Genomic DNA, 12,246 nt, shown 5'->3' with positions numbered 1-12,246 from the left:
AGGATCTTAGAGTCAGCAATGGCAACTCAAGCCATATACACAGTGTCTGGGATGTGTTTGGAAGGTGTGTACTCTGGAGAAAGGTAAACTCCAGAACCAAGTCTGAAAAAGAACCTACAACTAGTTACATTCAAGCCCGACCAGGTTGAGAGGTCTAGGCAAACTGTGCAGACATGCTGTTCTCATGAAAACCAGTGCACACTTCCTTCTCAAGGCAAGTGTCTGAGGCCAGAAGCTGGTCAGTGATTTGGGGATTGGATCAGGGACGGAGGGGAGGTCAGGATGAAATCTCTCCTACACTTCTGGTGGCCTCGCAGTCAAATGCTCGCCCTGAGTTTAAATCCATGCAATGTCTGCCTGAGAACACATCTGTGCTCACGCCCAATGGGGAAACGGCCAGTGCAAAGGGAGCTGAGCCTCCAAGAGGACCAAGTTCTCACACATTATGCATTGGGAGACTCCCGCTAAGTGCGCAGGGCTGCCTGTGAGATCGATTCTTAAACCGGGGAAAACACATTTTGGATAAAGACCTAGCCCTCAATTTCTTGGAAGGAGATAGACTTTGGGATCGTAGTAAGTGCTCATTATAGGACCACATGGATTCACTCAAGGGAGCATGTGATGGTGCAGCAATGTTTTAAAATATTCTACATTAGTGTGTATTTCTCATTTGCATTTATTTGCACTTTATCTTTTCTCTCCGATAAAAACGAGGCATCCATCGGCCTCAGAGGAAATTTTCACTGTTACAACAGGAATGAAAAAGAAAGAATGAGCTAACATTCATCATTACTAAAATTGGTTTGATGCAGAGAAGATAAGGCTACATTTTTAGAACATAATTTCAATACTAACTAACTCACGCTGTAAATTCCGTGAGAGAGCATATATCAATTATCCAGAATTCTTTCTCTGATTATTTTAACAGGGAAGAGGAAGGAGAAAGCTATGACATAGATCTGCATTACACCATTCTGGACAGGAATTTGCTCCGCCAAGGGCTCGAATCCCAGCATGCTGATCCGAAAATGGTGCTGTGATAAGACGTGTGAATATGCTTCGGGACAGATTTTGCATCAAGATTACACTGCTGAACCTGGAGATTACTATTGCTTGGCTGTAAATCATTGAAGATAGATTGAAAAATGTTTGGAAGATCTTAAATCTTAAGCATTTTCACAACTGAACGAAGCATTGTAGCAAAGATTAACCATAGAAGAGTTATTTCTAAAGTTGTTTTGTTCCTCATGGATGATAGTAGAATATTATTATTATTCAATTTATTAAAAAGAAAGTTGGTGTAAAGATTTGAAGGAAATGGTTGGTCTGTAATTTGGGGGGAGCTGAATGGACAGAGACATAAAGAATTACACGGAAGCATTAAAAAGTATACATATCTGTGTGTGATCAGGGACTTCTACTATTTCAAACGGTATTTAAACAGTTTAGGTGGCAAATATTAATGCTTTAGGACTTTTTAAATTTTAGACTATAAGTGGTGTGACTGTATTCCAGAAAGACTGTTTTCTGAGATTTCTAAGGAATGATATAAAAAGTTTGGGGAAAAATAATCTCATGCATATAATACTGAAATTTATATATTTAAAATCCCTTACTAATTGATGCCATGATTTTCAATATTGAGTATTATCTAGCAAATAAATTTTAGTGAAGAACTTATAATAATGTGGAAAGCTTATGTTATAATATTAAGTGAACCACACCTTCAAGATTTATTATTGCATATGTACTGTTACCACAGCTGTGTAAAGTAGACAGAGAACTTCACTAAAATTTCAAAAAAAGAGGCAATTAAATGACTATATTAATGTAGCTTTATATTTGGGACATGGAAATATTCTTGGTTTGATTTTTAGTTTCTGTATCTTACAAAATTTCTGTAAGTTCAGAATTCAGTAATATTAACGTCACGCATTGGAATCGGAAGTTTCTGTTTTGAGAGGCAAGTGTATCAGAACTTTTTTTTTAATTCCTGATGTTCCTAATGCCCTACGTTAGCTAATAGCTAAGGATCTTTTGGAGAAAACTGTGGACATTCTTTCATGACCTCCGAATTCCCAACCACCTCACTCCCTTCACAGCTGTTTATCCCTGGCGGCAGGAATTCATGCTTCAAAATATGTCCTTCTTTCCTCTTAGGCATTAAAAGCCCTCACTTCAACAGTTCTCTTCTCAGTTGTCTTGATGGTAGTGTTTTATATAAACTGTTATAACTAAAAGCATAAATATGTTATTATCTAAGGTGTATTCTCATGTTCAGACATTGTCAGGCAAAGCCAGTCTTGTGCATGCCACTTTTCTTTCCTTTCCTCTTTTCTCCTTCCTTCCTAAACTTAAAACAACCCTGTATATACGTATGTATGTTTATATGTATGTATGTATGTGTTGTGTGTGTCGATTGAGTGGAGCCCACGTACTGGGTCAAAGTTTTAGACTTGTGAAGCCTCCCCACCCTTTTCCCAGGTAGTTGCTCCAGAGACCAGCCAATCCATCGAAAGTGATACTCATTGACCTAGTTGTTGGGCAGATAAACAAGATTTTCCAATTAGCTTTCAAAATACATGACACAGAAAATAGTCTTGCCAAGGTTTAAAAGCAAAAGATGAGTATGTCGAGAGAAAAAAATGGTCATTCCATTCTAAACACTAGGAACCTGAAGGCCTCATTTCCTAACATTTCTACTGATAGAAGAGAACACAAGAAGTATGTGTCCATGGGGTGGGAGATAAAGGGAAGATGATGGTGGAGGGGGAGATATGGCTGAAACGACTGGATCTTGCGTATTAAGCGTTCCTGAGAAGGGATCTTAGGCCACGTTCCAAAGTGGGAAATGATAGTGACCCTCAGATGCAAGAAGAGAGGGGGCTTGTACCCTGTTTCCTCCTTGGAACCCTTGGATGAACAGCCTGACACATCTGCTGGGCAGTGATGTGGGAACATCAAATGATCACAGGGAACTTGGTTTGTCTGTTCACAAGCTTCCTTGGTTCTTCTGTGCTCATCACTGGCTCAGCCCTCCGTCCCCAGTCATCGGTGTGGTCTGCAGACCCAGAGGAGCTTGGCCACCACTTAGGGTCAACAAAGGCCATGGCAGACCTCAGACATCAGCAGGAGCTTCCAAGGAAAAAGAGGACCAAATCAGGTGTCAGGTGGAATTGTTCCATCTCAGCGGGAGTTGGTGCAGAGCTGCAAAGGCTGAGGTGCCTCTCCGCTCCCCACACCCCCATGCTGCGGTAGCAGGTAAGCCCATCTTCTTACGCACAACCAGAACTGAGAAGCCATCCTGGGACAAGTGACAAGAGGCAGCAACCCATGAACCTGACTGAGCTCAAGTCAGAAATGATGATTAAAATTTTGAATTTGTCTGCATTTATTTGGGAGTATCTAATTATTCTACTATTAAGCAGAAATGGGAACTCAAGATTATTTCATGAATTAATTCAACAGATACTTTTGATCACCTACTATGAATCAGTGATTTTTCTGGGCACTTGGGTACCGTAGTGGGAAAGAGAAACAGTCATAAACCAGCACCCATGGAGCTTTGATTCTAAGGTAGGAGGAGAAACACAGAAAATACACAGATAAAAATAGAACATGTCAGGTGGTGTTAAGTGCTGTGGCAGATAAATAGGATAAGGGACATAGCTTTATGTGGGTGCCATTTTAGACAGGCTGGGCAATGAAGGCTTTCTGTGGAGTTGGGATTTCAGCAGAGACCAGAGGGAAGTGAGGGGGCACCTTACATACAATTTCAAAGAAATGTTCTCAGTAAGGATACTATTGATTTAAAATTTGTAACATAATAAAGACGTAGGATTTTGGTTACTTTGAAACAAAACAAGAATTTTCTTTAACTATAATTGCTAATTGCTAAACAACAACAACAAAAACCAAAAAGAAAAAAATATGGCTCATAAATTAGGTGTGGACAAGACAACTAGAAAAGACTGCGGAAAAATATAGAAGGACCCTATACTCGTATAGCTTAAAAAGTTTCTTACATTCTTATTCCAGTTAAAGGAAAATGAAACTAGAAAGAGCTGGTTATTCAGTTAGAAAACTGTACCTGAATAAGATCTTGGCATATCAGCAAAAGATTTTGAATGAACGGACATTTATATTTTAAGATGAAATACAATATTAAATGCATGCACATTATATATACCTACATTATATTTTTAACAAATTTGCAAAATACTGGTCACATACATTAAGAGAACTTAACCCAGGCAGGGGAGAATGTGGGGTTTTAATATTTCTTATTAGTTTTATACACATATACCTCAATAAAGAGCACAGTATGCTTTCTCTCTACTTAGCCATTCTGCTTTGATGCAAAGTTCCTGTGTGAGTTGATCTAATGGTGAATAAAGTGACTGGAGATAAATAATGACAAAACAACCAACACAATGCACTATTTTTTTTAATCTGATTTTTAAAAATGAAGTCTTTTAAGTACAAGAAAAAGATAAAAGATTAAGCCAACAAGGCAAGGGGTGAATAATACCCTAAATCTGTGGAAGTGCGAGAGTTAAAACTTTAAATTTCTGAATTCTTTCTGAGACTGTTGGGTTATTATGTGTATGTACGTGGGAGTGAGACGGACTTGTAAATATGAACAACACATTGTGCAGCCCACATATCTTTCTGTCATGCTTATGTCAAAGGGAAAAAAAGAAGTTGTAACACAAGAAGACAGAAGATCCTCATTCTCAATGCTAATTAAACAGGAATGAAGAGCCTTACTGGGTCAGGCTATCAAGCCTGCATTTCTCAGCCAAAAGCAAGGTCATGGGAGGTGCTCCTGAAGGCCTGATTGTTTTGTCTGAAACCAGTTTTCAAGCTTAAATATATTCTAGTGTATTTTAGAAGTTATTCAAGACTTTTCTATTCAAGAACCTCCTGAAAATGATTTCATTCCCCTGCATATGTTTTATCAGTCAGTAGCAACCTCTTAGGATAGTAGGTTCCTTTTTTAAACCACCTTTTATATTGCTTATTTATCTTAAATACCTTGTTTAACTTAGAGGCGCTTGATATTTATGCAACAGGTCTCTATTTTTGTGCACTATTTTTGCTTTTACAGATTTTTGTCACTGTTTCTTGACCTTTATTAAATCTCTTTTTATATTAATCTCCCCCATCCTCTTGCTTTTCATTTCCCTTCTTGGCCTTTATAGAGTTTACTTTAGGGGTGTGTGTGTGTGTGTGCGTGCATGTGTGTGTGTGTGTGTGTGTGTGTGTGTGTTCGTGGTAGAGAAAGTACAAAACTACATACAGAGCAGGCTGGAATGCTGAACAAATGGAGAAGAAAATATATCCAACGTCAATTGCACATGAATAAGCAGTAAACAGTCCCACTGAGATTTGTGGTATTATTCGTTACACAGCATAATCTAGCATTGCTTGGCTGATACAGACATATTACTGTTTAGAGAGATAATATTCTGCTAAATAAAATGCTTAAATACTGTTAATAACGATCACTTGTGTCAGGCTTAAAGACCATGGCTAAACGATATTCAAAGTGAATATTCTGAATTACGCTTTGTAATTCAGAATATTATTGAAAGTTGAGATAGAAATATATATTTGCTGAAATCACAGCCTTTGGAACAAGATAAGTTCTGTCAGCCTCATTTTCCTTATGTATATAATGAATATGTTTTCCATAAGTTCATTGCAAGAATTAATATGTGTTATCATAGTGTCTATTGCATAGGAAATCAATCAACGTTATTCAAAAAGTTTACCAACTCACTAACCAAATAAATATCTTAGGAATCCATCAGTTTTTACAATGAAAACACATTCTTGAGTGGAAAAAATCCGTGTCATATGCAGTTCTTGAAATTTAGTAAAATAAATTTCAACCTAAAGAAAGATTTCTGTTATGATTTTTTTTTAATTCCAGATTTGCAGAGTGTATAATGTTATAAACATGGAATTGTTTGGATCAAATACAATATGCTTGGTAACCAAATGTGTTGTGCCTGAAAATATATTCAACCTAACATTAAAGGCAAACACAACAGCAGCTGGACCATTTTAAAGACTAATCCACCAGACCTTTTCAAATATATCTTCTGAAACTCCCTATAATTATGGCTCTTTGTAACATGTCATTTTTCTGTTTTATTAGGAACACAACAGTAAGTTATACAATTTTTTTCCTCTGAAACTCTTTTTAAAGCATGTTACTGTAAATTGAATGCAAAACAGAAGACCCCAAAATTTTCTAAAATAGAATATTGACATGTCAGTGTTTTTGTATATCAGAAACTAACACTTTCTTTTCAAAATAGAGTATTTTAATAGTACTATTTAAACAACATTTAGTATTTCCCTGCTTGATTTTCAAAAACTCTTATGTATGGTCAAACTAACTAAACTTTATATGCATCAATCTTTAGAAGAGTAACATGAAAAAATGTTTACATTTATGGCATCTATTTTACAAATACAATCCAAATTTCATAATACAAAAACATTTGCCCTTGGGTAATGTTTAATAGTGAAAACCAAAAACGAAAAAGTGCACCTTTAAAAAAGAGCCAAATTTCAGTTGACATATGATGGGAGAGAACAGAGCATGAGGTTCTCTTGTAGCAATCCTATTTTCAAACATGGTTACCTTTAAATAGGCAAAAATATAGCAGTTAAAATAAATAAGTAACATGAAGATTTCTTTCTACATTGCTTTTGTTTATATTGCATGAAATGTACTAACATACGAGGAAACCTGGAAATCCTCTGAGCGTGGTCATCATGTGAGGTTCCTGCTGTTACTGCTGTAACAAGTGATCGCAGATCTAGCGGCTGACAGTAACACGTTTGTAATCTCACAGTTCTGGAGGTTGGACACCAAAAATGGGTCTTGTGGGCTAAAGTCACGTTGTTAGAAGGACCGCCTTCCTTCTGGTGGTTCCAAGGGAGCGTCATTCCCCTGCCTTTTCTAGCGTCCGTGCAGCCTGCGTTCCTAGGCTCGTGACCTCTCAGCATCCCGCGGTCTTGCTCTCTGACTCTGCATCCGCCTCTGATCCTGATTCTACCGCCCCCCACTCGTAGGTATGCTTGTGAGTATATCCTGGGCCCACCTGATATGCAGGAAAACCCTCCCACCTCAAGTTCTTTTACTGAATCACGTCTGCAAAGTCCCTTTTACCACCTATGGGTTCTAAGGATTAGGAAGCATCTAAGAATTTAGGGGACATTATTCAGCCTAGCACAATATGCTTGATGTTCCTGAAATACCTAGATATGTAGGGCCTTTATCAAATAATATGATTGTATTTTAAAACTCAGAACATCAAAATAAACATGACTATTCTTTTAGATTTTTCAGAAGATCCCAAGTGGTAAGGTGATTTTTTTTAAACTTAATAATCATGAAGCCTGTAACTTTTCCATTCTTGTCTGAGAGAAACTCCTCATTCGATTGATCAGAGCTCAGAGCTGTTGTGGGGAAATCACCCTAAGGCAATCGATCTATTAGAAGAACTGCAGCTCACAAGCTAACCTTACAAAAATCTCCCTCCAAATTGAAATGGTCTGCGATAATTTTTTTTTTAATTTATTAATTATTTATTTATTTATATTTATGGCTGTGTTGGGTCTTCGTTTCTGTGCGAGGGCTTTCTCTAGTTGTGGCAAGTGGGGGCCACTCTTCATCGCGGTGCACGGGCCTCTCACTATCGCGGCCTCTCTTGTTGCGGAGCACAGGCTCCAGATGCGCAGGCTCAGTAATTGTGGCTCACGGGCCTAGTTGCTCTGCGGCGTGTGGGATCTTCCCAGACCAGGGCTCGAACCCGTGTCCCCTGAATTGGCAGGCAGATTCTCAACCACTGCGCCACCAAGGAAGCCCTGGGATAATATTATTAGGCAGCTTGTAGTGACACATGGAATTGAAACAGAGATAAAGTTGCCAGAAAAAACATAGGACAGTCAACTAAATTTGAATTTCAGATAAATAATACTTCATATTTCAGTATTGTGTGTCCTGAATATTGCTAAGGACATGGTCATACTAAAAAAATTGTGTGTTGCTTATCTGAAATTCAAATTTAATTAGGTGTCCTATATTTTATTTGCTAAAGCTGGCAATCCTCCGGAGAGATGATAATTGTTCTTAAGCGGCCATGACCTAGGTAAAGTAATAAGGAAATTGAAAATTTTGAGGAAGCAGAAGCTGTAAGATCAAGTACAATTACAAACAGGAAGATAAATTGCAAAATACATAAAGACTAGAGCTCTTACAGATCTTTCTGAAAAAGACAAATACTGCAGTAGCACTGGACAACTGACCCAAGTACATACTTCATAGAAGTAGCTAATAAGCATGTGAAAATATGTCAATTGTTTTGATCATTGAAGAAAGGTCAACATAATGATTTTTTTAACTAAGCTTTATAAGCAAAGTTAAAAAATATTGACAGTGCTCAAAGTTATCAAGAATGTGGGAAAATTGAGACTCACACACTTTTTGTGAAAGTCTAAATTGGTATAATGATAATTTGCAGGAGTAAGTGGGGATATTAATATGAACACGAGTCATTAAAATACAGCATCATAATGTCAGGAAATCTCCTTTTACTTTCTGTGGGGTGGTAATAGAAAGGTTTAAGCCCTTGAGCTAACTTTTTTGTGGGATGGCGTATCGCTGGCCATTAAGAAGATGAAATCAAAGCTCTAGCCCCTCACGGAATCTCTAAACAGAAAAGGTACTTCTTTCTGTACGGCTCACGTCCATGCTCTTCTTTTGATTTTTCATTTCTGCTTCCCTAACCCAACCTCCTATCAGAGAGCTGCTCCCTAGTTTCCCTGGGACCACTTCTGCATCCTAAAGTCAGAATAATCTTTCCCGAATTACGAGTCTGATCCTGGGAGAGTCGCCTCTTTCCCCTCCGCCACCCTTGCTCTTGCCAGATCCTCTCACTGTCTTCCCCTGGTTCCTAGGATGAAGACCAGAGATGAAGGACCAAGTCCCTGGAGTCACCCTGCTGTCCCCTGACCCGGCACCAGAGCTGACCCCTACTTGACTGGTGGCCATGCTCACTGGTCATGCCCAGCCTCGCCTGGGTTTCCTCAGGATGCCCTGTTTGACCTCTGGGACGAGGTCAAGGCCCCAATCACAGGAACATCCGCAGCGCTGCAGTGGACCTCTGCTGCCCAGCTAACCACATGGACACATGACGTCTCCTGTGGTTATTTGATTCACGTCTCTCTAGCCCAAAAAGGCTAACAGAATGAGTGCAAGAATCATGTCTGGTTTCCTCTCCATTGTGGCAAAGCATCTCAAAAATGCTTGCTGAGTAAGTGAATAAAACATTGATTTTCTATGCATGGAAATTGGCCGGGTAAACAGTATAAGTAGACATGAGGGAGCTTCCCTCTAACATTTCTTCCTTCTTTCCTCCCTCCCTCCCTCCCTCCCTCACTCCCTCCCTCCCTTCCGTCCTTCCTTGTTATTCTAGACCATATAGCCATCTGCTTTATTGGTACATTTTCTTTTATATATATATATATATATATATATATATATATATATTTTTTTTTTTTTTTTTTTAATTTTTTTTTTTACACATATCCATTTTTTCCTCTCAAATTTCTAAAAGAGGCTTAAGTCTCCCCGAGTGACCAGTGAGTGAAGAAGCAAGGTGCAGTGTCAGGCCAATATTACCTCTTATAAACCCTAACCTGTCACTGCTTTCATGATTGCACGGATCTTTCTAAGCCATTTTTACCCTGTTTTCCCACAACGGTTAAGCTATCCTTTTTCAGATTAATGAGTTGCACCAGATAAAGGAGATGGCAATGTGGCTATTGGGTGCTGAGTTTAAGCTGACTTGGGCAAGACTGTCGTTTCAGAGTCTGTGTTCCCTCTGGGCTAAGAGGGTTCACAGATTCAGTGTAAATTAGCAGCATCAACTATGCCTGGATTGTACTTGATTCAGGAACTGGTGCGACATAGCCTAATAGTTTGATGGATTAAATGGAAACACAGTTTTAAAGGAAAACAATTTATAAATATGGTTCTTAGTCAACTTGCTTGCTTTTCTTTAGAACTGCCTCTGAATATGAGACGGTAACTGTCAAGTTTTCTCTCACTGTATTCCCAAGGCAAGCAATGACTAATCTAATTCACTAAGGTTGAGTCAACTGCAGAAAGTATAGTTTAGGGTCTTCACATTTCATTCTAAAGATAAAATAATTTAAAAGTACAAATAGATCTAGGAAAAAAATCTAATGTACTTTGCCGAGTGTAGCAATTAAGTATTAAATTCGGATAAGAGTTTTCAGTATTTATTCAATAAACTGAATACGATGTGATGCTTGGTCCCTGCTGCCAGACAGGCTTACTGTACAGCGAGAATGACCCCCTGTGGCTGGACCTATCAACAGCAGAATGCTCCCTTGTCGTTCTCTTCGTCTTTTTGGGGGAGAAAAAGTCATTATAAAATGCAGTTTATGTACAACTTACAGACAAAATCGCTCACTTCTCGATATGGATTGGGTACTGTTAGCAAGAATAAAGAAAAAGATTTTAACGTTTATATCTTAATCTTTGCATGTCATGACACACAGCAGCAACTCATTACATGAGTGGGTGGGGATATTTAAGGAATATGCCCTTAAAAATAGCTCATACCATTTCACCGTGTTTATAACCCAAGCGCATGTTTGTCTCGTGTTTCGCTGGAGCCCAGGTTGGTGCTGGTCATCTTGGCCTTTCTCTTAGCGTCTCTATTTTACAATGTTAGGAACTGAAAGTCAGAAAAGGTTAACGGAATTTTTCACGTCCTCTGGCTAGTAACATGCCAGTTATAAGCTCAGCATTGATGTCTTTTGGATTTAAAATATATTACTTTTCTCAAGAACCCTGCTGTAATGAAATCAACTGGTCATTACAAACTCAGGCTTTGGAGATTTGGTCATCTGCAATATCTTTTCTATTTAAAACAGAACACAATGTTCTGCTGCTAGAGAGATGGGATATTGGATTAGTATCTTCTCCCCCTCCTACCTGTCTATTTAAATCTCCTTGACCTTCAAGGCTGCTCAACACATCCCCTGCTACCTTCATCCCTTGCAGACTTTATGAACCCCTGACCCTCTAACACTTGAATTACTCTCTGTGCAGCTCATTTGCCAGGAAGTCATTATGATGTGAAGCAATATCACATTTTTCTTGAACCCACTTCAATGTTTCCTGTCATTTAAATTTCCACCTGTTTATCTTCCAGGTGAAACACCTTGAGGACGAGAGCCACACTGCCTGCTTTTCCTGGTCTCTATAAGGCTCAAAACAACCATCTGTGCATAGTAGGTGCTTTGTTAATTTGATCCTAAATTATCCAGAAAGGAGGACTGAAAGAATTGTAATCCAGCTCTCCTATCTAACGTTTATATGTTTAAAATACAAATTGTTGTTTATTCCGAGGGCATAATATCCTTAGAGCTCAAACGCACATTTACATTTCAAAATGATAACAAAGCAGGGTAAAACTTTTGTGTGTTTCTAGCCTATTCCAAATGCATTCAGTGTATTTTACCCACATTTTACGCATGTTACAGAAAGAACACACGTGGAATTAAATGTATGGAGAAAATACCATCAAAAATCATTCTTTATTGTTCCATGCTTTCTATCACCGCATTCTTTTCAATGTGGCTATAAGAAAACCCATATTTACTTTCTTTTCTCATGAATCTTGAGCGCTTACCTTGGATCAGGTGAACCCGATTCCTATGGAAGTAAGTCTATATGTCTTCTCTGCCCTGCTGTGCTTGAATCTGCCGCTGCCTCGGAGCTGAGCTAAGCAAGAAGGGAACGAGAGTTGGGAGGAACAGAGGTGAATGAAGGGCTAATGGCGTTGATGCTTCCGAAACTTAAACTATAAGCAAGCTCTGTCTTCTTCATACCCCGAGTTCCCTGTGCATTCCAGGCTAGAACTGCACCTTTTCTCCTCTAAAGCATGCATTTAAAATCCAGTCACTGGGTTATATTATCCAGATGTTGAAGATCTTGAAAGGTTCTTCATGTATTTGTTTTAAAATAGAACGTATTTCTCTCAGCTCACTCTCTGAGCGCAGACGAAGTACCGGTCTGAATGGCTTGCAGAGCCAGACTGACTTCCTAGTTGGTTAAATGTTCATTTTTACGACTGACATACCCTGTCCACAGTGCTGATAAGGCTTTTGAAAACATGATAGAACTACCAC

The sequence above is a fragment of the Balaenoptera ricei genome, chromosome 5 (assembly GCF_028023285.1).
Source record: "Balaenoptera ricei isolate mBalRic1 chromosome 5, mBalRic1.hap2, whole genome shotgun sequence".
Classification (NCBI taxonomy): domain Eukaryota; kingdom Metazoa; phylum Chordata; class Mammalia; order Artiodactyla; family Balaenopteridae; genus Balaenoptera; species Balaenoptera ricei.
The sequence above is the reverse complement of the archived record's forward strand: the minus strand, read 5'-3'. Positions refer to the sequence as shown.